This window comes from Musca autumnalis, unplaced genomic scaffold (genome assembly GCF_047663935.1).
Source record: "Musca autumnalis isolate F117 unplaced genomic scaffold, ASM4766393v1 scaffold_4, whole genome shotgun sequence".
NCBI classification, from domain to species: domain Eukaryota; kingdom Metazoa; phylum Arthropoda; class Insecta; order Diptera; family Muscidae; genus Musca; species Musca autumnalis.
Window position 1 is genome coordinate 127,099,563 of NW_027411977.1, and position 23,287 is coordinate 127,122,849.

At 35.5% G+C, this 23,287-nt stretch overlaps 1 protein-coding gene across 7 annotated transcripts in view; it reads right to left on the reverse strand.

Moving 5' to 3' along the window:
* Positions 1–23,287, reverse strand: part of LOC141403645 (uncharacterized) — a 340,358-nt gene that overhangs the window by 146,674 nt on the left and 170,397 nt on the right. For all 7 annotated transcript variants that reach the window (XM_073986380.1, XM_073986376.1, XM_073986381.1 and 4 more), the window contains one exon: positions 9,346–9,392. The gene's annotated coding sequence lies outside the window, so the exon portion shown is untranslated. The remainder of the gene's footprint in view (positions 1–9,345; positions 9,393–23,287) is intronic.

A 23,287-nucleotide genomic window follows, 5' to 3' on the forward strand; every position in this document is an offset into this window, starting at 1 on the left:
TTTTTGAAATTATATTTTATTTTTAACTTTATAGCAAATAAATTTTGTTGACCACTGAGAACAAAATTATAGTCAATTTAGGCCGAAAATTTAGATAAAAACTTAAAAATGCCTGAAATGGTGTAGTACCGTTATATAAAGGCTATACCAAAAATTGGACTTTGGAATTTTTGGTGGGGAAGTTTCTGTACCATTGGGGACTCCAAATGCCAAGTCACAGCCAATTCTGGCTAAAAATTAGTCTGATTGGTCAACTGCAAGTGTGTAAAAATTGAGTTGCCACATTTGAAATGCAATTTAAATAAAACACCATTAAACACTGTAAAATGGACCAATTTTTATAATTAATTGGATTAATCGAGCTAACATCGCCTAAGGAGTTTTGTATTGAAAAATGAATTCTAGCGAAATACCACACACTCAACCATTACGCTACGATCGTTTTGCTTGGTGGTTTAAGCCAGGCTCATCAGGCGTATTTGAATGCTAATGGCTAGAAGACAAAGGCTGATTTTGATAACTTCTATTTATACAAACATTTTTACAATTTTGTAATTATGAAGTATTTATTGAAGTCTTTTTCTTTATCAAGTCATCCTAGTGTCTTGTCTAGGAATCATTTTCCAATTTTTTTGTTTTATTTTCATATTCATGTATTGTCATCCATATCTGAAAAGTGTGCAAAGTTTTAGTTTTCTTGGTCAATTACAACTGTGTTAAAAATGAGTTACCAGATTTGAAAAGCATGTAAGATTGAACACTGTACAACACTGTAAAAATGGACCAATATTGGTTTTGATTTCATATTCATGTATTGTCATCCAAATCTGAAATGTGTGCAAATTTTAAGTTCGATTGGTCAACTGCAACTGTGTGAAAAATTAGTTACCAGATTTGAAAAGCAAATTAGATAAAACACTGTAAAACAGTGTAAAAATGGACCAATATTGGTTTGATTTCATATTCATGTATCGTCAACCAAATGTGAAAAGTGTGCAAAGTTTTAGTTCGATTGGTCAACTGCAACCGTGTTAAAATGAGTTACCAGATTTTAACTAAACACACGCCAAAGCAAGTTAAATAAAACACTGTAAAAATGAATAGAGGTATCAGAGGTATCTACAAGCTGAAGGAAAAACTGTGAACAATTATTTCTGCAAACATCTACCATACGCAAATTTTAATATTTGACGGAAGCTGGACATAAAGTTGTTTATATTATTTCCGTGGTACCCAGTATTACCTCAATACCATAAAGAATGTGAACAACAAATTTGTCGAAATAAATATATAATTGGTTTTCGATATATAGTCCACGAAAACCCCATTTCATGCACTTCCCTTCCCACAATATTGAACTCGTAATATTTTTTGATACAGGATACCATAAACCTCAAAAATGAACTAGCAAAGATGGAGTGTAATCATTACGAAACTCCGAGTTCATTTATTTATTTATTTTATTTTTTTATACTGGAACGATATGGCATAAAGCCATAATACAGAAAATTTTGAAAATTTCAAGCAAAAAGTTAAAAATTTTCGAACAAAAAAATCGAAATTATTTTTTTACAAAATTTGTTAACGAAGTACATTTTCTGTACAGAAACTTCAGAAAATTTATGTTTTCATTTGAAATATCCAAACATAAAATTATTTTATGAGAAAGAAAAAGCTAATGATCTGTTACAGTAGCTAAAGGAATTTTTGGTGTACCAAACCATTTCGGGGGGGGCCAGGGCCCCCTGTGCCCCCCCCCCCCTGCGTACGTCCCTGTTCGAGTACCTCCCACACAAAATTTGGAAAACTGAAATTTAAGAGTCCTATCGAATCGTTTTGATTTTCTTCAGCAGATTGAGGACCAGTCTCGGATCTATTTAAATTTTTTGAAGGAGGTTCATTTTACGACAAAAAATATTCTCAAACTTTTTCAAAAATCAGATGTTAGCTTACAACAATTGATTTGGTATAGCCTTACATTGCGATACCTACAAAATATATATATTTTTTATGCGGCATACACGCAGAGAAAAAATATTTTTCGCTTTTGTTGGAACAAAAATATATGTTTTGGTTCCAAAAATGTATTTGTTTTGTTCAAACATTGTAATCCAAATCCAAAAATACCATCTTTTGTTCCAAACATAGAAAACAAAAACAACTTTCGAATTTCCGCAATATTGTTAAAATCGTTAACAATACCGATTGTAGGAACTATCATAATCTAATTTTGTTTACAAAAAGTATTGTCAATACAGAAAACCAGCCCAGAAATTTTTTATTTGAGTGCATATACTTCTCATATACACTTTTCGCATAACTTGGATATAAATGTCGCGTATAATATTGCAATCATTGATGAACACAATACATGGTTTGCTGCATTGGCTGACAACAAAGACAAACAAAAAGCCACAAGAACCCACCACAACATAAGGAATAATTAAACACCATAACAAACATGAAAAGGAAAGAAGAATGAAACAAAACAGAAACAAATAAAAACAAGAGTCTCACAAGTACATACACACAAAAACAAAGGTAAAGGCAGCATGTCATACAAACACACCACAACTCACCAAAATTGTTTTTTCAACACGGCATCGAATAGCGAGAGAAGAGAAACAAATTTTCGAAGAAAAGAGAGAAATATTGTTCAGTTGACACAAACTATTTTTGGATTAACAATACTACATGAGGAATCCAACAATATGTTAACAATACATATTTTGCTCTTGGAATATTGTTGGATCAAACATATTTTTTTCTCTGCGTGTAATTATTGTGTTTGTTTCTTTTTGGTCAGATGCTGAGGGTATATCACCGTTAATGGAGCCGACTTATACTATCTTACTTGGTGTGTAATTGAATATGAATAATTTTGGGGATTTATAAATTTGTTTGCATGCAAATTATTTGAATTTCTATTCATTATTAGTTATTTCTCTCGGTATAAAATATGTATATAACCACAATGAACTATTTTCGAAATGCACAGAAAATCACAAAACTGCGTGCATTACCAATTATATGTGAGGACGATAGATCTTCAATAAACCCACAATCAATGTGAATTTTGCAATTTTGGCATATTGTTTAGAAATGTATAATTATAATTGTTCCACAAATATCCCAGTAGGGACAAGGGAGGCTTATCTTATACCAATGGATTCATGTTATGTCATTGATATGTGACGTATTTTTTATCGCCGAATCTGAAAGGCGTGTCCTAAGTTGCCACTTGTAGAGAAGTTTTTGATGGCTGAGATACTCAGGAAATATCGGCAGCATTACAATGGGGTATTATGCCACCGATGAAAATTTAATGTGGTCAGGCCTGGGAATTATACCCGGACATTTAGCGTGCAAAATGGCTGCACCTAGATAATTCCTAGAGGTTGTGGTGTAGGGTATCACATGGTCGGCCCCGTCCGGCTATAGCCTTTGCTTACTTGTTTCTAATATTTTGATGGAGGATATAAAAAGTTCGGCGCGGGCGAACTTAACGACATTTTACTTATTTAGATTAGATTGTGGACAGGAAAGGAAATTACATAATTATTTCATTTTAGTTAATAATATTTTATGGTGGAGGGTATAAAAAGTTAGGCCCGACCAGACTTAACGACTTTTTATTTTTTTATGTCCTGTTTTGGTCTAAGATCAATGGATTATGGAATCTGGAGTGTATCAACTAACATGGTAGTATATGATTCCATTGAATTAAACCGCATATACGATTTTCTAATTGCAAGCTTTTTTAATTTCCTAGACAGAGCTGCAAATTTAGATAATCACCTAGTTAGATATAGCATTTTGCTCGAAACAGACCACAGAGTAGTTTAGTTACCCTTGGTGAAGAAAGTCTTTTCTCCTCATCTATCATCGTAGGTTGGGTCTTTAGACATTGACGATAATGTCTATCTGGTAGCTCAATAGCCGATGTAACTCTCTTAATTGTATTTACCGTAAAAAGTAATTTGTAAAATAAGTTTAAGTAGCGATAGTAGTTGTTATTTTAATTTTAAGTTAGCATAGCTCGTGAGTTATGTACTATAAAATAATTTGGATCACTTAGAACCTTAAGTCTAATTTAGTTGGACACTTTAACTAAAACTTTGGTATTACTTAGAATCCATCCCCATTGTCACATTGAACCACTGTACACATTTACCAGTAATGATTATTCGACTGATGACGCTAGTCAATGCTTGGCTTAAAACCTCAAGTACAAGTGAATGTACAACCGACCAACAAAAGATATGTTCGAGTAATGTAGAACTAACAACGTTTTGCTCCAGTTCCACAGATATTTTGCAGAACAAAACGCCAAACTAGCCATGGGAAAAATACGATGACGGCAGAACCAAAAAACCCAACAAAAAGAAGAGTAAGTAACAAACAGACAAAAACATCAGCACACAATGGACACGGACGGATACAATTTTTGGCAACATGACACGGCTTAAAAGCATTTCGCTACAGACATACATACACACATACCCACAAACATATCTACCTACCTCATCGTTTCATTCACTGATTATTTCAATGTTTTTATTACATTCACTGGCTGAGTTTGTCAGAGCATTAAGGTGGCAATATAGAAGAGCCTGCAGTGGAGATCGGTAGGGAGTTAGAAGTGGAAGTAGTTTACGTGTTATTTCAAACATTTATAATTGGTTCGTTGAATAATTATAGTTGGTTGGTTGATGTTGGAGTTTTTGTTCTTCTTCTTCTTTTTTTGTTCTACACATTTAAGTTATTAGTTTTGACCGCCCCAAACTGAGTAAAGCCAAATAATGAACATGAAATGAAAAAACAAGGTTAATACGTATGAACATTACGATTATTGTTTATTATTCGCATTAAGGCAAATGTTCACTTAACTTAATGCCATTCATGTGTATTTTTTATTAACTTGTTGGGGTTGTTTTGCTTCATTTTGTTATTTTTTTATTTTTGGCAAACTGAACAAGCATTGTCGAATGTGGAATTCAATATGCGTATTTAAACTTGAACAATAATTTGGCATGAAAAATGGTGTAAAGTTTAGCAGGTTAAATGTTGGACGGAGGGAAAAATGTATGTACCTCAAAAGGCTACACAAAAATTATATCCAATCGAATGGAAGCACAGGTAGTTGACAGTATACAAATTGGAGAAAAGTCGTTCATGTTGAAAGCAAACACCAACTGATAATGCGCTAAGAATTTTACAGAAAAAGTACATTTCTATTTCAATTAAATCTATCATTATAAACTAAATCATAAACTAGGAGGGTTAGCGTTTTTTATTTGGGATGACGACTTCTATTCTGATTTTCAAAATAGTCAGGCTTAATCCCATAGCCGTTGTTTCAATATTTTATTAAAACAACATTAATTTATTAGTGGGAAAATTGGCGATGTTTACCAAGGGGTAAGGCAGGGAAGACTATAGTTTCGGATCACGCCACAGATCCTCATCTGTTCCCTTGTTTCTTGTTTTTTAATAAGAAACTTTTTATACCCAAGTGTCAATTGCTCGCTCAAATAGATACGTGTCCAAAGAAACACTCTGATCGAGAATTTCTTTGGCACTACCTAAACTCGAGCAAATTCACTTGCAAACATAACCAAATCATTCCCACTGCTATGCGTTCGTTGAGTCTCAACGAAAACCACATAACTAATTTGTTGGTATTGCATACTACAGCATTAAAGTTTCCTGTTGAAAAACAAGAAACTAGAAATAAGGGAACTGATGAGGATCTGCGAGATCGGAAACTATAGTCTTCCCTGCCTTACCCCTTGGTAAACATCGCCAATTTTTCCCACTAATAAATTAAAGTTGTTTTAATAAAATATGAAACAACGACTATGGGATTAAGCCTGACTATTTTGAAAAGCTAAATCATAAACTTTTTACTCCCTACACCCTCCACACAGAGGGAAAAAGTCAATTCAAAATAAACACTGTATGTTTTAACATGAGCAAAATGCGCCGTTGACAACATTTCATTGTCAAATTGACAATTGATATACTATCGACAACGGATGTGGACAGTTCAACCACGTATGGTGCCATTATTTCTCTGGGTGCAACACGAACTACATTGAAGTAAATATGTACAATTAGTTTCGTTTCGTATGAACTAAGCTTTTCCTCCGCGTTAAGGATTATTCCTAGAAGGAATAGTATTTCTTAGCTAATGAAAATCATGTTATAAATGGTCATTTTCGGCGTGGAGGTTTTCAACTCAAGTTCAAAATAAAAAGTTAAATCCACTTCATAAGGAAAATGTAACAAACCCCTATAAAAGAGCTCACTTGGTGGCGTCGTCTTTGGTCTTTCAAAAACATGGACCAGTTTTCTGAATTGAGCTTTTGTATCTTCGGACAACACCAAATTACAGCAATTTAGGTTCGAAAATTTAACAACCAAAATCCACGACTAAAACCTGGATATATGGATTGTTTTTTATACCCTCCACCATAATTTGGAGGGTATAATTAAATTTGTCATTCCGTTTGTAACACATCTAAATATTTATAGGAGACCCAATGTAGTATATATATTCTTGATCAGGGTAAAATTCTAAATCGATATAACCATGTCCATCTGTTGAAATCAAGATACAGCTCTCAATTTTTGAAGATAGAGCTTTGTAATTTGGTGTACAAGATTCTATTACTCGTAGGATGTTTGGTATTGCAAATGGGCTATATCGATTCACGGTTTGATATAGCTCCCATAGAACGGTACCACCCGATTTTCAGTATTTTGAAGGTATTAGCCTCATTATTCCACCGAAATGGCTGAAATTTGGTAATGAGTCTTCGTTCCCCCAGAAATTTGTCGGTTTAGGTCCACCCCTTCATATTGCCCCAATAGAACGGTACCTCCCTAATTCCGGTATTTTGAAGGTTCTGGCCTCAATATTCCACCGAAATGGCTGAAATTTGGTACTTGGTCTTCATTTGGGGTATTAAACATTCCATATGAAATTTTCGATATTTTGAAGGTTTTAGCCTCGTTATCTCACCGAAATGGCTGAAATTTGGTACTTAGTCTTCGTTGTGGGTATAAAACTTTCTCCCAGAAATTTGTCAGTATAGGTCCACCCCTTCATACAGAACCCAAGAACGGTAACTCCCGATTTTCGGTATTTTGAAGGTTGTGGCAACAGAAACCCACGCAAATGCATGTAATTTGGTATTTATTTTTAGTTGGAGGTAAAAGCCTTTTGGACTGAAATTTGACGGTATAAGCCTTCCTAGAACGGTACATCCCGATTTTCTTAATTCTGAAAGTTGTGACATCAATATCCCACCGAAAGACTGAAATTTGTTATTTAGTCTTCCATTGGGTTATAAAATATTCCAGAAGAGAATTATCAGTATAGGTCCGCAGGTTCCTACATCCCCCATAGAAGCGTACCTCTTCATTTTTTGGTATTTTGAAGGTTTTACTGAAATAACGGAAATTTGGTATTTGGTCTTCTTTGAGTCTAAAAACTTTCCGCCGGAAATTTGTAGGTATAGATGACGTTTTGATATAGCTCCCATGGAACGCTACCTACCGAATTTCGGTATTTTGAAGGTTAGAAACATTGTTTTACCGAACTTGCTGAAATTTGGTATTTATTCTTCTTTATAAACGAAAGGAAACTAATTGTTCCATTTTAAATCAATACAACACGTGAGGGTGTAACAAGTTCGGCCTGGACGAACTTAACACCGTTCTTACTTGTTTTGCGAGTAAGTTTTCCATCTTCTGGGAACATAAAATTCCAAGAAACAACCAATTCGGTAGAAAAATGTGACTAAAATATTCAAAAAACCTTAAATCGGATATATACTGTATGATTTTTCCGATGGATGTTTTGTACCAAGCCTGAATACCAAATTTCAGCCATTTCGGTGGGATATTGAGAAACGTGAATACCAAATTTCAAAAAAAAAAATGGGCATTTTCGAATTGAGCATTAAAAATGATGCACCATAATAATCGATTATTAATTTCCAAATTTGTTGCTTTTTATGTCATTTTAGTAATCAGAATGGTGAAATACTCGTAATCGGTTCCCTATCGTTTTCAGTAGTTTTGTCATTGATTCCGATAGAAAACATGATGTTGCTGGCGTAATTTTGGCATGATTGTAATTAATGTCCCTTTGTAGGCCATTTGGCTAGAATTTCTAGTTTTTGAAGTATTTTCCAAAAATATACTATGAAAAATCATTAAGGGTTATGTCCAGACTACGTACAACAATCTAATGATATATGTAAAGTCCTATATTAGCCAGGATTACCCTATATTATACTAGTCTTTAACGGTGTTGCCCTGACAGTCGTAAAAATCAGGAAATAGAGCAAAATTTTTTGAACTTTTCTTTGTAAATAGTTTTCAGAAATATTGCTTACAATGTTTTGCCCATGTTTTTTGTCATTCAAGCCCAAACAATAATACTTCTTACGAAGCGGTTTGATAGCGACAGTTTATTTATTTAAACTCAGGTGTGTGTTGGCTTCTTCCACAAGTAAAATACAGATTTTACGCCAGATATGCTGATATTCACCCGAACTATGAATTTTATACCACACAATCCCCTTAAAAATACGACATAACTTGAAAAAATCCGCATCGAACAAAAATTTTAATGAAACTGGTCGAAGGGAGAAGTATTGTATGGCTTGAATGGCAACACTGGGTGTGGAAATTTTTGTTTTTATAAAAACAAACATGATCACGACATTGTTTACAATGTTTCTAAAAACTATTTTCAAAGAAATGTGCGAAAACATTTGTTCTATACCCTGATTTTTTCCTCTATCAGGGCAATGCCGTTAAAGGCTAGTGTAATATGGGGCAAGTCAGCCTGATACAGGACTTTCCAAATGATTTTTATATTTTTTATTGTTTTTATAGACATTTTTTGGAAAATAACTTAAAAACCAGAAATTGCTAGCCAAATTGCCTACAAAGAGACATTAATTACAATCATTCCAAAAATACGTCAGGAACATAACTTTTTCCATCGGAATCAATGACAACACTACTGAAAACGATAGGGAACCTATTATTCCACCATTCTGATTACTAAAATGGCATAAAAATCGAAACGAAAATCAACGTTTAATTTTTATATTTCAGGCTGCATCATTTTCAGTGAAAGTCACTGTATGTGCCTGTGTGTGAATAAATACAAATTGTTAATTCTCAAAATTCATTTTTAGAGTTATGACACTCTTTTGAGTAAATTAGCGATATGTTTGTATATAGTACATATGTTCTTAAACAATAAAAATAATAAACAATGTTTGCTGTTTAACAAAATATAATAAAATCATTTTTACTTACGAATAGATTTGTTTAGTTTGCATTTACAAAACATATGCAAATAATTTCTGGAAAAAAGTGAACAAAGAACAATAGAATTTAAATTAATTATTAGGAAATGGTAATTTAACACTAACAGGAAATGTTGCTATTATTTAACTAATGTTTACATTTATGGTATATCTACCGACTGTATTATGCAAAATTTAACATGATTTATTATACCAACAGCACAATGTGGAATAGGTATTATAATTTTGTTTCCACGAAAATGCATGTAGTACAGAAAAATATTCGTCGTAGACCCCCCATGTGATATACTAAAAATCATATCTCGACGAGATAAAGATTTCTTATTTTTATACCCTACACCACAATGTGGAAAGGGTATTATAAGTTTGCTTTGGTAAAAATTCATGTAACACCGCGAAATATTCGTCGGAGACCCCCAATGTGGTATACCAATCTTCATATCTCGACGAGATAAAGCGATTTTGATATGTGTGTCCGTCCGTCCGTCTGTCCGTCTGTCCATTATAAATTGTAAACACGCTCCAGGCCGCAATTATGGACCGATCGTCACGAAATTTTGTATGGAGGTCGGGTTCAGGCCAGAATAGATCCCTATTCTTATTGGTGATGATCGAGAAATATTTAGCGGGTGAAATGGACCAAAAACATAATATTTATTCAATTTTCTAGCGGCTCTGTAGGTTGCAATAATAGTCGGATCAACGCGAAATTTTATATAAGGTAAGAGTATATGACAGAGAAGAAGCTTGCAATTTGAGATGGCGATCAGATAATATTTAGAGGGTTAAATGGACTACAACTTTTGTGTGAAAATTGTGAAAATTTTTAATATACAACTTATATCTTTATTCCTGGAAGATACATTACGGACAAGTAAGCTACCCTTAGAAATGGAACGCTTGACCTTTCAATTGATGCCAGTTGTGTTGGTGTGCATGATCAGATAACAGAGTTACATCCCAATATTTTCAGTTATTCGTATATCGTGTAATCATAAACTCGTTAGAGGTCTCAATTTTACCCCAATAGTCACGAAAATTTTCATCGGGTAAGAGTTTAGGTCAAAGAAGATGCCTACAATTTTAAATGATAATCTGATATCATTTAGCGGGTGAAATGGACCATTACATTTGTATGAAAAATATACAAATTTTATTTTTGGTCGATATTTTAATTCTTTGAGGACATATATCGGCAAAGTAGCCTACATATGGAAAAAACGACTGACCTTTCCCTTGATGCAATTTGCAATAAAGTGTTTGCTAGATAACGGTCCTACTGCTTAATATATAATGGGTTCTGTGTAGAGAGTCACATTTTCCTTCCATGCTATAAATTGTCTCTATCATTCCCAGTTTTTACATCATTGGATTTTTATACATACGTTGCAGCATGGGTCGCTTTGCCACCTTTTTGCAAAACGATTTTCCAGCCAGGCAAAATCATTATTTTTTAAGCTTGGTGTGATACGGTACCACAAAGTTATTTCTTACAATAAGTTTATTTGCTCCATAAAGAAATTTTGATTTGTGAAAAGCTAATTCCCAATGGTAAAGGTGTAGGGTATCATATGGTCGGTCCCGTCCGACTATAGCCTTGGCTTACTTGTTTTTTCATTAAAAATTGTAATCAAACTCGAGTTCCCACCATAATAGAAACGATTTGATTTTGGCGATCGTGAAAAATTTAGGGGTGAAATGGACTCAAAACAAAATTTTTATCCGATTTTGCTGCGGCTCTGTAAGGTTTGGGTTTTCGACAAAGAAGAAGCTTGCAATTTAACTTGATTAACAGATAATATTTAGCGGGTTAAATGCACCAAAACTTTTGTATGAAAATTGGTAAAATCTTTAGTATAATGACGATATCTTTATTCCTGGAAGATACGTACCATCCCCGTAAGTTATATTTAGAAGAGGAACTCCTCATCTTTCCATTGATGCCAAGTATGCGAATGTATGTGGTCAGATATGTATGTAATTGTGTGTAGCGCTAGAGGTTGCAGTTATATTTTAATACAGACAAATTGTTGCACGATGTTTGAGGTTTTGTTAAGGAAAATGCCAATAATTTTTTTTTTTTAAATTATCGAATAGTATATAGCGGTTGAAATTGACTATTTCGGGGAAAATATCCAAATTTAATTTTTGGTCCAAATTTTAAATCCTGGGGCATATTCCGACAAATTACGATAATGGCCAAAAATGATTAAAACCCAAATATATAGATGGGAGTCGATAGCAAACATTTCAATTAGAAGAATTAACTAAATAACTAATATTAACATAAATAAATAATTCGAATATACAAGTTTCGAATGATTTGTTGTATAAATGCTAGTTTCCAAGCTTAGCCTTCGTCCACCCACTAAAATAACATTCTAATATTCCTGATGATCGGACCACCCGTGAAGTGTAGCATAATGGTTAAATGTGTGGAACTTCGGTGGATTCCTAATTTTTCAATGTACCTCTTAGGTCATAACAGCTCAACTCGAAAGAGAGTTAATTCAAATAGAAGAATTTTGAATTTTGGTACTGATACGTCAAATAGTTTTGTCTATAAGAGGGTTCCAATCCGATAATTGATGGCAATGTGCATTTTTCTTTATGTTTTCCCAAAATTAACATAATTTATTATTTTATTTATTTTTATGTAGCTGGACCATTTCAGAACATTTGTTCCATAAGCCGAACTAAGACAAGATCTCCAGTTCCCTCTATTTGTTCCACTTGTTTGCTCCATCGAAGCCATGGCCTGACAGTTCTGCGTGCACCACCATGTGGGACGTGTTTATACGCCTTTTTAGCGGGTTCATCATCGCTCATTCATATGACATGGCCTAGCCAACGCAATCGTTGCATCTCGATGCGTTTATCTATACTGGTGTCGTTGTATAGCAGATACAGCTCGCGGTTCATACGACGTCGATATTCATCGTCAACGCAGATTGTTCCGTAGATCTTTCGAAGAATTTTTCTCTCAAACAAACACACTAAGTACTGCCTTGTCTCCATGCGCAAGTACGCAGGCTTCGGAACCATACATCAGCACGGGTTGTATCAGTGCTTTGTAAAGCGTTATTTTTGTTTGACGAGATGTGGCTTTGTTTTTAAACTGCTTACTTAAGCCAAAGTAGCATCTGTTGGCCAATACAATTCTTCTTTTTATTTCACAACTGATGTTATTTGTTGTGTTTACGGCGGTGCCCAGGTGGACGATGTCTTTTACTACCTCAAAATTATAAGAGCCAACTTCAACAGCTCTATGGACGCATTTCGCGTCGACACCATCAACTTGGTCTTCTCGCCGTTTACCGCCAGACCCACTTTAGCAGATTCTCCATCGACCTTCATAAAGGTATCAGTTACTTCTTTTACTGATCGAACCATGATGTCTGTATCATCAGCATAAGCAAGTAACATGTGACTATTGGTGTAGATTTGCCATTTCTTTTAACGTTTGCCTCTCGTATCACCTTTTCCAGCAGGATGTTGAATAAATCACATGATGATACATGATACATGATGATAAATCACAAATGTATCCTTGCCTGAAACCTCTTTTGGTACAAAACTTTTCGGAGAGGTTCTTTCCTATTTTAACTGAGGATCAAGTGTCAGTTAAAGTCATTTTACAAAGCCGAATGAGCTTTGCTGGGATACCAAATTCAGACATGGCTTGGAATACCTTTGAATGTAGAGGGCTGTCGACGGCTGCTTTATAATCGACAAAAAGGTGGTAGGTGTCGATCTGCATCACTTGGGTCTTCTCCAGGATTTGCCACAGGGTAAATATCTTGTCGATGGTGGACTTGCCAGGTCTAAAGCCGCATTGCTAAGGTCCAATTATTTCGTTGACCATGGACTTTAGTCGTTCGGACAATATCCCTGACAATATTTTGTAGGCAACAGGGATAAGACTGATGCCCTATAGTTAGAGCATACAGCCTTATCTCCTTTCTTGTGGACAGGCCACAGGATTTTCAGGTTCCAATCGTCGGGTACGCGTTCTTCCTGCCGGATGGTGCTAACTAGCTGATGAATACACCTTATCAGCGTGTCGCCTCCGGTTTTGAACAGCTCGGCTGGTAAGCCATCGGCTCCTGCTGCCTTATTATTCTTCAGCCGGTTTATAGATGTCTTTACCTCATCTTGGCTGGGCGGTATACAATCAATACCACCTTCTAGTGGTGGGATCTATGGTATCTTCGTCGACTTCGCTACTATTGGATACCAACAGTTTGGAAAAATGCTCTTTCCATATCCTTAGCACACTATCTGTATCAGTTACCAAATAACCTTGCTGGTCTCTAGAGGAGGATGTGCCAGTTCCAAAGCCATCAGTTTGATGTTTCACTCTTTGGTAGAGTTTTCGGACTTCATTCTATCTCCTGTACATCTCGATTTGTTCACACTCCCGATTTTCCATCTCTCTCTTTTTCCTGCGGAAAAGACGTTTCTCCTCTCTCCTTTTTCCCCCGATACCTCTCTCGTGCGCTACGCTTTGATGCTGATTGCCGCATTTTTCTCTTCGGTAGCAGCACGACACTCCTTGTCATACCATGGATTCCTTGGTGGAGGTCTCTTGTATCCAAGTACTGATTTTGCGGTTGCTTGCATAAAGTGGGCAATTTTTTGCCATTGTCCTGATATGTTATCGGGACCAGGAATGCTTTGATTAAGCAATTGGGCCAGTTTAGTGGAATATGCTGTGGCTATCTGTTGTGATTTGCAGCTTACCGATGTCCAACTTCCATGTTGTGTCTGTTCGCACTTTGTTTGCTACGTTTAATCTGGTACGTACCTTTGCTGCAACAAGGTAGTGGTCCGGGTCTATGTTTGCACCTCGAAACGATCGTACATCCAACACGCTCGATGCATGTCTTCAATCTATCACAACGTGATCAATTTGATTTCTTGTTCTTTGATCTGGCGACAATCTGGTGCCCTTATGAATATCGAGATGCTTAAATCTGGTACTGCTAACCACCATGATTTTTGCAGCTACAAAGTCTATCAGCCTCATACCATTGTCAGATGTTTCGCTGTGGAGACTAAATTTCCCTACTGTTGGGCCAAAGATATTCTCCTTTCCAATTTTGGCATTAAAATCGCTTAGTATAATTTTAATGTCATGGGCAGGGCAACGGTCATAAGTTTCTTCTAAGCGCTCGTAAAATATATCTTTGGTGAGCGCAAATAAAGCTGATGTTGAAGAATTTTGCTTTTAATCGAATTGCAGCGAGTCTTTCATTCACTGGGGTGAAGCTGGAGACCGGATGTTTCAACCTCCGACCAACTACAAATCAGCAACCAAACTCATGCTTTTTGTCATGGCAGCTATAATACAGTGCGTCCCCTTTAGGTGTTGCTGTGACGCCTTTCCCAATCCATCGTATTTCCTGTATGGCAGTAATGTCGGCCTTGTACCTTTCAACTACATCTGCCAATGCGTAAACTGCACCTTCTCTATAAAGAGTGCGGACATTCCAGGTGCAGATTCGCAGAACATGGTCCTTAAAGCGTTTGCGGGGTTCGTCAACTTTAGGGATTTGTTTTTCTTTTCTTTCGTTTTTTCATAGTAGGCTGCTTTTTTCTAGGGGAGGGTTGCTAACCCGGCGCCCAAACCCATGTTTTTAACGTTATTATGGGTGAACGCACGGCACATTTTACTCTCACTACCTTTAACGAGTGTTAAAGGCAGCTAACCAGGTGACACCACGGGAAGGTCAGTGTCCACTTGAGATGAGAGAGGGACCAAGATAAATCCTGGACTTTGCCATTTTAATGGCGGTCGGGACCGTTCCTTGGTATCTTTCATCCCCCACGTCACCCAACTGGAAATCTATGTGGGCTATATTAAGGCGTGGACCTGTACCGAGAAATTTCTGGGGGGGAAGTTGTGCACCCCCCAACAAACACTAAATACCAAATTTCAGCCATTTCGATGGGTTATTGAGGCCAAAACCTTCAAAATACCGAAAATCGTCAAGTACCGTTCTATGAGGGATATATGAAGGCGTGGACTTGTACCGACACATTTCTAGGGCCGATTTAGCCCTATTGTAAGGCCAAACATCCTAGGAGTAGTAGAAGCATCTATACCAAATTACAAAGCTCTATCTTCAAAATTGCAAACTGTATCATTATTTTAAAAGACGGACGGACAGACGGACATGGTTATATCGGCTTAGAATTTTACCCTAATCAAGAATATATATACTTTATAAGGTCTCCGATGAATATTTCGATGTGTTACAAACAAAATGACAAATTTAATTATACCCTCCATATTATGGTGGAGGGTATAAAACTGGGCCTTTTTTAACCATCAATCGGTAAAAAAACAAACTTTTTAAGGAAAATTCTCTTATTTAAATACAAAATTTTGATGATGGGTGTATTGTGCCCATATAAACATATGAAGGATGAACACCAAATTTTGACCATTTAGGAGTGATAATGGGGCTAAAACCTTAAAAGTACCGAAAATCCGCAGGAATATTTCGCAGCCCTGGCGAATAGTAAATAACGAATAGTAGCTACTTCGGTTGGGTAATGTGGCTAAAACCTTCAAAATACGGAAAATCAAGCGGTACTGTTCAAGGGGGCCTATATCAAAGTGTGGACATATGCCCATAATTTTAATCAGAAAAGTTTTTTTTTTACTGGGAACCCTCAATGCAAAAATTCAGCCAAATTGGTCGAGAAACTTAGGCAAAATCTTCAAAATACCGACAATCGGAAGGTACCGCTATATGGGATCTATATCAAAACGTGGACCCATGCCCATAACTCTTATCCGGAATATTTTTTGAAAGCCTTGGACCTAAAAATTCAGCCGATTTGGTCGTTATATTTAGCTTAACTATTCAGAATATCAAAAAGTGTCAAGTACTATTATATGGGGGCTATACCAAAACTTGGACCGACTTTCCCAATTTTTTGCCCTCGATATTGTTAGCCAACAATACGTACTTGTACTTGTACCTCCTTGTATTTTTGGCCATCGTTTATATGAACTCGCGACATTTTGCGACGTAGTGGTAATTTTTCCCCCATCAAAGTCTCGATTTTGGGAATTAAATAAATACAAATATTAAATATTTTCTATCTCTTGCTTTTCTAATACTAAAACATTATTAAAAGTTTTAGTTAAAATATTTTAGTGCAATATAGGTGAAGTAGAAGTTTTTATACCCTCCACCATAGGATGGGGGTATATTAAGTTTGTCACTACGTTTGTAACTACTCGAAATAATCATTGTAGACCCCACAAAGTGTATATATTCTTGATCAGCGTGCAATTCTACATCGATATAGCCATGTCCGTCCGTCTGTCTGTCTGTCCGTCTGTCCGTCTGTGGAAATCACTCTAGCGTCCGAACGGATTGACGTAGGTTGATGAAATTTTGGGAAAATATGTTATATTTACGTAGGACTTTTGGTATTGAAAGCGGACTATGTAGGTCCACGCTTTCGTATAGCCCCCATACAAAATGACGCGTGACGCGTCGTCGATTTTAGGAATTTTTAAGATATTTGGCCCATTTTACCACCGAATTGGTTGTAATTTGGTACTTTGTGTCTCCAGAGGCCAAAAAATATTCCTACCAAAGTTGGGTTATATAGGTCCACGTTTTGGTATAGCCCCCATATAAGGCCCCATATAAAGTACGCGTCATTTTAATATATTTTGAATGTATTAGACCCATTTGACCACAGAATTGGTTGTAATTTGGTATTTTGTGTCTTCAGAGGCCAGAAAACATTCCTACCAAAGTTGGGTTATATAGGTCCACGTTTTGGTATAGTCCCCACATAAGACCCCTTACAAAGTACGCCTCCTTTTAATATATTTTGAATGTATTAGACCCATTTGACCAAAGAATCGGTTGTAACTTTGTATTTTGTGTTTCCAGAGGCTAAGAAACATTTCTACTATAAAATGTTTATGTAGGTCCACGTGTTGATATAGCCCCCATAATACAATATCTCCCGATTTTCGATATTTTGAACATTTTAGCCTCATTATCACACCGATATGGCTGAAATTTGGTATTTAGTCTTCTTTAGGCGTATAAAACTTTCACCCAGAAATTTGTAGGTATAGGTCCACGCCATCATATAGCCCCCATAGAACGGTACCTTCCGAATTTCGGTATTTTGAAGGTTGTGGCCACATTAATCCACCGAAATGGCTGAAATTTGTGGTGGAGGGTATAAAAAGTTCGGCCCGACCGAACTTAACGCTTTTCTTACTTGTTTGTTTTAAAAAATTTTATATCAAGAAGAACACAAAAATATTTCTCTTCACATGCACAGTTTTAAAAGATCAAGATGGAAAGGAGTCAAAATGAAACTCCTAAATTCTACATAAGAGTGAAACATCAATGTCATGAAACGTCCTCCTGGCAAAGTAATCTGGTCGCAGTGTTCAGGATATGAATGTACATCGCCCAATCAGAACGAGTTCAAGACACCAGTAAATCAGCTGAAGAATAATAAGACGGCAGAAGCCGGAGAGTTGCCAATAAAGCTCTTCAATATCCTTTAATTGACCTACATGGCCATGTCATATTCAGAAACTGGTTAGGAATCGTTGTTTGTATTCTATTCATACTAGATTTTATAATATACTAGCTGAACCCGGTGCGCTTTGCTGCCCCGACTACGATAAAATATAATGGAATGCTATGATTATATTAACTTTTTAAATATTTTAACGAATAAATATAGGAGATATGAAGGCGTTATATACCTATTCAGGGTTGTTATGGAACTACTATGGTATTTTTGTATGTTTCAGGAAGTAACACTCCTCCGAAAGCCTTTCCGCCTATAAGTATTCCTAATGATTTAGATATATCATAATAAAACATAAATCTTAAGAAGTCTCTCAAAGATATGATACTTAATAGGTGAAGCCTTGGTCAATTCCTTCCCAACTATAAGTACTTGTGTAAATAATGATGACTTCTACTGACTGCTAAGTCTTCAAAATTTCATTGAAATTGAACAAAAACATGAAATCGACCGAAAATATATATGGGAGCTATATTCCTATATGAACAGATGTCGATATAGTTTGTCAAATTTATTTTTAGACCAAATCCCGTCTCACATTCCAAATTTCATTGAAATTGAACATACATAGCGTGTTTTGTGCATAAAATACAGAAAATCAGCCTAAAATATATGTGGGAGCTATATTCAAATCTGAACCGATTTCGATATAATTTGTCCCATTTATTTCTAGAACGAATTCCGTCACGCTTTCCAAATTTCAATGAAATTGGACATATATAGTGTGTCCAAATCTGAACCGGTCTCGATATAATTTGGCACATTTATGTCTAGACCAAATCCCGTTACGCATTCCAAATTTCAGCGAAATTGGACATATGTAGCGAGTTTGCTGCATAAAATACAGGAAATCGGCCGAAAATATATACAGGAGCTATATCCAAATCTGAACCTATTTCGATATAAATTGGCACATTTATTTCTAGACCAAGTTCTGTAACACATTCCAAATTTCAGCGGGATTGGACGTATATAGCGTGTTTGGTGCATCAAATACAGAAAATCGGCCGAAAATGTATATAGGAGCAATATCCAAATCTGAACCGATTTCGATACAATTTGGCACGTTTATTTGTAGACCAAGTTCTGTAACACATATCAAATTTCAGCGAAATTGGACATACATATATAGCGTACTTGGTGCATAAAATACAGGAAATCGGCCGAAAATATATATGGGAGCTACATCTAAATCTGAACCGATTTCGATATAAATTGGCACATGTATTTCTAGACCAAGTTCAGTCACACGTTCCAAATTTTATTGAAATTGGATATAAATACGGCGTTTGGTGCTTCAAATACATGAAATCGGCAGAAAATATATATATAGGAGCTATATCCAAATCTGAACCGATTTCGATATAAATTGGCACATACATTTCTAGGCCAATATCCATCACACATTTCAAATTTCAGCGCAATTGGATATATATAGCGTGATTGGTGCATAAAATACAGGAAATCGGCCGAAAATATATATGGGAGCTATATTCAAATCTGAACCGATCTCGATATAATTTAGCACATTTATTTCTAGAACAAATTTCGTCAGACCCTCCAAATTTCAGCGAAATTGGAAAAACATAGCGTGTTTGGTGCATCAAATGTGGAAAATCGGCCGAAAATATATATTGGAGCTATATCCAAATCTGAACCGATTTCGATATAACTCAGCACATTTATGTCTAGACCAAATTCCGTTACACATTCCTAATTTCAGCGAAATTGGACATATATAGCGTGTTTGGTGCATCAAATGCGGAAAATCTGCCGAAAATATATATGGGAGCTATATCCAAATCTGAACCGATTTCGATATAATTTGGAACATTTATTTCTAGACCAAGTTCTGTAACACATTCCAAATTTCAGTGAATTTGGACATATATAGTTTGTTTGGTGCAGCAAATACATGAAATCGGCAGAAAATATATATAGGAGCTATATCCAAATCTGAACCGATTTCAAAATAAATTGGCACATATATTTCTATTTCTAATATCCATCACACATTCTAAATTTCACCGAAATTGGACATATATAGCGTGATTGGTGCATAAAATAAGGAAATCGGCCGAAAATATATGTAGATGGTAGCTATATCCAAATCTGAACCAACCTCGATATAATTTGGCACGTTTATTTCTAAAACAAATTCCGCCACACATTCCAAATTTCATTGAAATTGGACATACTATATCCAAATCTGAACCGATTTGAATATAATGCAGTAAATTTATTTCTACATCAAATTCCGTCACACATACAAAATTTGGAGATTGTATCTGTAATAGTTCTAAAGATATTTGCATACAAAATCTAAATTTTTTGGAGGTACCTCCGGTTTTGATGCTATATCTCCAGATCAACGCGAAATTTCAAAAAATGATATAGCCTATTTTCATTCCAGGCCATGTAGCAATGTACCCTAAACATTTCAGTAAGATCTGTTCAGCGGTTTTCGAGTCTATAAGGCACAAACAAACGTACAAACAAATTTCAATTTTATATATATAGATAGACTAGCTGAACCCGGTGCGCTTTGCTGCCCCGACTACGATAAAATATAATGGAATGCCAGAATTATTTAAACTTTTTTAATTTTTTAACGAATAAATATAGGAGATATGAAGGCGTTATATTCCTATTCAGGGTTGTTATGGAGCTACTATGGTATTTTTGTATGTTTCAGGAGGTAACACTCCTCCGAAAGCCTTTCCGCCTATAAGTATTCCTAATGATTTAGATATATCATAATAAAACATAAATCTTAAGAAGTCTCTCAAAGATATGATACCTTATAGCTGTAGCCTTGGTCAATTCCTTCCCGACTATAATTACTTCTGTAAATAATGATGACTTTTACTGACTGCTAAGGCTTCAAAATTTCATTGAAATTTAAAATACATAACAAAAACATGAAATCGATCGAAAATATATATGGGTAGCTATATTCCTATATGAACCGCTCTCGATATAATTTGTCAAATTTATTTTTAGACCAAATCCCGTCTCACATTCACATTGTGTGCATAAAATACAGAAAATCACCCGAAAATATATATGGGAGCTATATTCTAATCTGAACCGATTTCGGTATAATTTGTCCCATTTATTTCTAGAACGAATTGCGCCACGCTTTCCAAATTTCAGTGAAATTGGACATATGTAGTGTGTCCAAATCTGAACCGGTCTCGATATAATTTGGCACATTTATATTTGGAACAAATTTCGTCAGACATCCCAAATTTCAGCGACATTGGGCACATACAGCGTGTTTAGAGCATCAAATACAGAAAATCGGCCTAAAATATAGATAGGAGCAATATCCAAATCTGAACCGATTTCGATATGATTTGGCACATTTATGTCTAGACCAAATCCCGTTGCGCATTCCAAATTTCAGCGAAATTGGACATATATAGCGAGTTTGGTGCATACAATACAGGAAATCGTCCGAAAATATATATTTGAGCTGTATTCAAATCTGAACCGATCTCGATATAATTTACCAGATTTATGTCTAGACCAAATTTCGTTACACATTCCAAATTTCAGCGAAATTGGACATATATAGCGTGTTTGGTACATCAAATGCGGAAAATCGGCCGAAAATATATATGGGAGCTACATCCAAATCTGAACCGATTTCAATATAATTTGGCACATGTATTTCTAGATCAAGTTTAGTCCAACGTTCCAAATTTTATTGAAATTGGATATAAATAGCGAGTTTGGTGCCTCAAATACATGAAATCGGCAGAAAATATATGTAGGAGCTATATCCAAATTTGAACCGATTTCGATATAAATTGGCACAGGAGGTAACACTCCTCCGAAAGCCTTTCCGCCTATAAGTATTCCTAATGATTTAGATATATCATAATAAAACATAAATCTTAAGAAGTCTCTCAAAGATATGATACCTTATAGCTGTAGCCTTGGTCAATTCCTTCCCGACTATAATTACTTCTGTAAATAATGATGACTTTTACTGACTGCTAAGGCTTCAAAATTTCATTGAAATTTAAAATACATAACAAAAACATGAAATCGATCGAAAATATATATGGGTAGCTATATTCCTATATGAACCGCTCTCGATATAATTTGTCAAATTTATTTTTAGACCAAATCCCGTCTCACATTCACATTGTGTGCATAAAATACAGAAAATCAGCCGAAAATATATATGGGAGCTATATTCTAATCTGAACCGATTTCGGTATAATTTGTCCCATTTATTTCTAGAACGAATTGCGCCACGCTTTCCAAATTTCAGTGAAATTGGACATATGTAGTGTGTCCAAATCTGAACCGGTCTCGATATAATTTGGCACATTTATATTTGGAACAAATTTCGTCAGACATCCCAAATTTCAGCGACATTGGGCACATACAGCGTGTTTAGAGCATCAAATACAGAAAATCGGCCTAAAATATAGATAGGAGCAATATCCAAATCTGAACCGATTTCGATATGATTTGGCACATTTATGTCTAGACCAAATCCCGTTGCGCATTCCAAATTTCAGCGAAATTGGACATATATAGCGAGTTTGGTGCATACAATACAGGAAATCGTCCGAAAATATATATTTGAGCTATATTCAAATCTGAACCGATCTCGATATAATTTACCAGATTTATGTCTAGACCAAATTCCGTTACACATTCCAAATTTCAGCGAAATTGGACATATATAGCGTGTTTGGTACATCAAATGCGGAAAATCGGCCGAAAATATATATGGGAGCTACATCCAAATCTGAACCGATTTCAATATAATTTGGCACATGTATTTCTAGATCAAGTTTAGTCCAACGTTCCAAATTTTATTGAAATTGGATATAAATAGCGAGTTTGGTGCCTCAAATACATGAAATCGGCAGAAAATATATGTAGGAGCTATATCCAAATTTGAACCGATTTCGATATAAATTGGCACATATATTTCTAGGCCAATATCCATCACACATTCTAAATTTCAGCGAAATTGGATATGTATAGCGTGTTTGGTGCATAAAATAAGGAAATCGGCCGAAAATATACATATGTATGTATGTGGGAGCTATATCCAAATCTGAACCAATCTCGATATAATTTGGCATATTTATTTCTAGAACAAATTCCGTCAGACATTCAAAATTTCAGCGAAATTGGACATATATAGCGTGGTTGGTACATAAAATAAGGAAGTCGGCCGAAAATATATGTGTATGGGAGCTATATCCAAATCAGAACCGATTTTGATATAATTTGGCACGTTTATTTCCAGACCAAGTTCCGTCACACATTCCAAATTTCATTGAAATTGGACATAAATAGCATGTTTGGTA